This window comes from Scardinius erythrophthalmus (genome assembly GCF_964197995.2).
Source record: "Scardinius erythrophthalmus genome assembly, chromosome: 20".
NCBI classification, from domain to species: domain Eukaryota; kingdom Metazoa; phylum Chordata; class Actinopteri; order Cypriniformes; family Leuciscidae; genus Scardinius; species Scardinius erythrophthalmus.
The window spans coordinates 23,982,147-23,987,652 of record NC_138240.1 but is presented as its reverse complement, the minus strand read 5'-3'; positions in this window follow the sequence as shown (position 1 = coordinate 23,987,652).

Below are 5,506 nucleotides of genomic sequence, written 5' to 3'. Positions count from 1 at the left end.
GTTCGCTTCTCCGAGCTCGCGACCAGTTTTTCTTACATACAGAAAACAAGCCCGCTCTCTCCCTCGTTGGGCCGTGCAGATTGCGCCGTTCAAGGGATGACAAAGCGGACGGTCACGAGCAGCGTTCAGCGTGCGCGCCTCACTCACCGGCGAAAAGAGAAGAGAGTGTGTTAGTCTCGCTACGGCTGGACAACAGCCAATCCTCACACATTTCTCAGTCCCCTCTTAAGTTCAGGCGACTGGAAATATTACTATTGCAGTAAACGAGCCTGTTTTAAACACACGCTCGCCTGCAAACGAACGCCGACGCGACACATGAGGTCGCTTTTTATATGCTCGCGCTAACTGAAAGCTTATGTGATTCCCCTGTGGCTCAGTGGCAGAATCATACGCTTTCATGCGAGAGACCCGCGTTCGATCCCAGCTCTCGGGGAAAATAAAATTTATGCTGCTTGCTTCTCCGAGCTCGCGGCCAGTCTTTCTTACTTACAGAAAGCGAACCCGCCCCTCGCACCACACCTTCTCAGGGTGCTCGAGTATTTTTTGAGCGTCTAAACACGAGAGAAGAAAAGACGGTTAAATCCCGCAGCCCTGCGGCTGGACCACCGTCGAAGCTTAACGCTCTGTCAGTCCCCGTTGCCACGGCTACTGCAGCTGTTTACCCCGCAGTCAACGAGCCGGTATCTACTCGCTCGCCTGCGCGCATCTGCCGTTCTCACGGCAACCCAGAAAAATGTCAAAAGAGCATAATGTCTGGTTGCACGGCTGACGCCGTATGTGTTTCTAGTACAGTGAATGTGCCCACGTTCTGTGCTCACCCCTGTACACAAGCACTATACATCCCGTGTCTCTCACAGAGCCCACTCTCATGAAGCAGGCAAAAGCCGCTTTAGTGTTAAAAGTAGGTCACGTGTCCACTTCTCCGTGCCCACACCTACTCACTGCCCGCTCTGTCACACGGCCTTGCACGACCGGTCATGTTTTAAATGTGAGTCCTGTGCCCGCCCTCGAGCGCTCACACATACATTTTCGCGCCTCACACTATATGTTCCCCGTCCAAAGCCACCGGGACACTGTGTGTAAAACGGCCAGCTATCGCTACGTGCGATCCGCCGTATCTAACCACCAAGAGCGCGCGCGCCGCGCCCGCCCCTGAATGTAACTCCTGTGCCCGCCCTCGAGCGCTCACACATACTAACGAACATTTTCGCCCCGACGCCGCCATCGCGCGTCGCGCCTCACACTTTATGTTCCCCGTCTAAAGCCACCGGGACACTGTGTGTAAAACGGCCAGCTATCGCTGCGTGCGATCTGCCGTATCTAAGCACCAAGAGCGCGCGCGCCGCGCCCGCCCCTCCGTTTCGAGCTCTCGAGCCCGCGATGCGCGGCGATCGGAGCCCGGAGGCCATTCTGCCCCTGGCTGCACACGCAAAAGCGTGGGAAACTATTCCAGGCGCATCAGAACGGGTGCTAAGCACAGTAAAACAGGGCTATACTCTGCTGTTCGCTTGCCGCCCTCCGCGCTTTCAAGCGCGTATCGAGACCAGAGTGAATGGGGAAGTAGCACATCTACTTCGAGCAGAAATAGCTACACTTCTGTGCAAAAGGGCTATGGAACCGGTTTCCCCTTCCATGAGCGAGTCGGGCTTTTACAGCCGTTATTTCCTCGTTCCCAAGAAGGACGGAGCACTCAGACCAATTTTGGATCTGAGACGTTTGAACGAGGCTCTTATGAGAAGACCGTTCAAAATGCTCACAACCAGACAAATTCTCGCGCAAATTCGCCCGAGGGACTGGTTTATATCTCTCGATCTAAAAGACGCGTGCTTTTCAGATCCTGATAATACCCCGTCACAGGCCATTCTTGAGATTCGCCTTCGACGGTCAGGTATATCAGTACACGGCCCGCCTGTCGACACAGCGCGCGCGCTGCATTCGACGCCTGGCCGCGTCTCTCCGGCCGGGCAGCACCGTACCTCTCAAAACATTTCAGAGGCTACTGGGTTGTATGGCCTCAGCCGCAGCAGTGCTTCGGCTGGGTCTTTTACGAATGCGCCCGCTACAATGCTGGCTGAATGCCCGAGTGCCTCACAGAGCATGGGCTTCCGGCGGTATTCGCATCAGAGTGACTCAGAGCTGCGTTTCAGCTCTGAAGCCCTGGTTAGCGGCCGACTGGTACCAGCGGGGAGTGACAATGGGAGCTATCTCACACCGCAAAATTATCTCGACGGACGCTTCCACCTCAGGCTGGGGCGCTCTGTTCGAGGGCAAACCGGCTTTTGGCCTATGGTCAGACCGGGAAAAATGCCTCCACATAAACTGTTTGGAGATGATAGCGGTCGAGAACGCGCTCAGGCGCTTCCTCCCATTCATACGGGATCACCATGTGCTAGTCCGCTCGGACAACATGTCCGTGGTATCCTATGTGAACCGACAGGGCGGTGTCAGATCCAGGAATCTGTGCAGGCTGACAGAACGCCTTCTCGTGTGGGCTTACCGCTCGCTGCGCTCGCTGAAAGCCGCGCACGTACCGGGCCACCTGAATGTCGGTCCAGACAGACTGTCCAGGGACAACATTCCCCCGGGAGAATGGTCTCTGCACCTCCAGACAGTCCAGTTTCTCTGGCGCCTATTCGGCAGAGCGGAAATCGACCTCTTTGCGTCGAAAGACAATGCTCAATGCCTGAAGTTTTATTTGAAGAGCGAAGACGCGCTGTCCCAGACATGGCCCAGCCTCCCGCTGTATGCTTTTCCTCCGATCTCCCTGTTGCCACAGGTCATTTAGAGGATCAGAGAAACGCACCACTCAGTGCTGCTTATAGCCCCGCGATGGGAAAACCAAACTTGGTACCCAGAGCTAGTGAGGCTGTCGCACTCACCCCCGTGGCCGATCCCGGTGAGAAAGGATCCTCTCCCAAGCCGCTGGATCGATCTGGCATCCCCATCCAGAGCGCTGGTCGCTGCATGCATGGGTGATCAACGGATACCCGTTGACCTGTCAGAAGGGGTCGTGAACACGATCACACAGTCGAGAGCCCCCTCCACGAGACGGCTCTATGCGTCTAAATGGTCGGTGTTTTCTAAATGGTGCGCTACTCAAAACCTGGATCCGCGCGCATGCGGGGTCCCGCGGGTGCTCTCCTTCTTACAAGAGCTGTTGGAAAAGGGCAGATCCCCTTCCACGCTCAAAGTATATGTGGCCGCTATTACAGCGTTCGCTGAGACGACGCGCGGCCGGGCAATGGGAAGGAATGAGCTCATTATCCGCTTCCTCAGAGGAGCTAGACGGATGAATCCCCCGCGGCCCCCCTCGGTTCCCTCGTGGGATCTGTCCTTGGTCCTGGCGGCCCTAAAGGCTTTTCCCTTTGAACCGCTTGAATCCGCGGATCTAAAGTATCTGTCGCTTAAAACCGTTTTTCTGATAGCTCTGTCTTCAGTCAAACGAGTGGGTGATTTGCACGCGCTATCTGTTAGCCCTGCATGTCTCGAGTTCGGGCCGAATGACTCGAAAGTCATTCTCAGACCGAGGCACGGTTACATCCCCAAAGCGATTGGAACCCTGTTTAGGGCACAAGTTATTTCCCTCTCGGCTCTGCCAGCATCCGATAGTGGGGACAGTGATAACCTCCTATGCCCTGTCCGGGCGCTGAGAGTTTACATCACGCGCTCCGCCGCTTTCAGGCGTTCAAAGCAGCTCTTTGTTTCCTTCGGCGGACGCACCAAAGGTCTTGCCGCCTCGAAGCAGAGCTTGTCCAGGTGGATAGTGGACGCGATAGCAGCAGCTTATGCCTCCAAACACCTGCAGTGCCCTCTGGGCATCAGAGCCCATTCCACTAGAGGCATGGCCTCGTCGTGGGCCTGGTCCAGCGGAATTTCTATCCACGACATTTGTATGGCGGCGAGCTGGGCCTCCCCGTCAACATTCGTGAGGTTTTATAACCTGGAAGTTCCTGCCCTACAGGCAAAAATATTGTCAGTATAAGTGACATGTATGCTCTGCCCAGCTCCCGTGTGCAGACTACGTTCATATGCTGGCGCTATTCTGGTAACTACTCAGGGTGAAGTGTTTGACACAGACCGGCTGATCCGTTCTGTTTCCTATTTCCCGTTACGCGCTGTTATCGGTGCTGGCCCGCGCTGCTGGCCGCCCGCATTATTCTCTGCCGCGCGGGAATTTTTCTCTTCATGTGAGACCGACTATGTCGTTTTCTCCTACCCTTATGAGTGCTTATGTGCTGTATGGGCTCGCTCCGCCGGCCCTACTGTTTGTACTGTTATGTTTATAGACCGGCCGCGCCGCTCTATTTCATATGCTGCATGAAGTGCATGTACTGCGCTGGCCCGTCTCTCCGACCGGCCACATTTCCCAGCAGAGTGTTTTCCCCGGTTCCCCTGGGATTCATGGGCTGGATGCTCGGCGCACACGGCGTTGACAAAGGGTTCCCGATGCGTAAGCTACTTACGCAATACGAGAGAACCTCTCGTAAGAGAACGTACTCGGTTACTAATGTAACCTCGGTTCTCTCTAGAAGAGGGAACGAGTATTGCGTAACCTGCCGTGTCGCGCCACGAGCTTTTGCGCTTCAGACTGCGAAAACCAGAATTTTAGCCTGTGAGCGCTGAATATATACACGCTGGCCACGCCCATTCTGACGGTTAGAAGGGTGTGGAGGGCGCGAAGCGCCCTCATTGGTTGCCGCGTTCAGAGCGCTCACCGATAGGCTTAAGCAGTTGCAGCCGAGCAGCCAATGAGCACGCTTATTTAGCCTGCCTAGGTCTGTCGGCTGCTGCACTGCGTTGACAATGAATACAAAATTAAGGATAATTTTTTGGCTTCAGATCTCGAAGAAAGAAGACTTACCCGATGCGTAAGCTACTTACGCAATACTCGTTCCCTCTTCTAGAGAGAACCGAGGTTACATTAGTAACCGAGTACGTTATCTGGAGCTCTTGTCTATGAAAGTTTGGGGTTTTAACCACATCTTTGTGTACATAACAGTTTTTGATAGTTTGTTTTGCTGGTAATTTGTCAATGGGTGATTGGAAGTAAGCTAATTCATTTAACCTAAAAGAATGCACTGTACTGTTAATCAGTGACGTCACTTACAAATAGTGATAAAAAAGGTGATTTCAGGAGCAACAGAAAAAAAACCCTCTATTGATTAATCATGATACTAATTTCATATGCATTTATTTCACAATACATTATCTTAAGAATTTTTATATATATATATATATATATATATATATATATATATATATATATATATATATATATATATATATATATATATATATATAAATAAAATAAGTTCTGCTCTAGCTTGTAAATGTTCTATTGTAAATCCTATGTAACATTGTTGGATCTGTGACAAATTGCATGTTATGTTCTAGATCATCATGCTGAAGGCCTGCTGCACCCCCGTCCAAGAGAATCTCCCCGGCAACCATATGACTAGTAAGCAAAACCACCTCAAACATAGTGCACTACTGTTCAAAGGTTTGG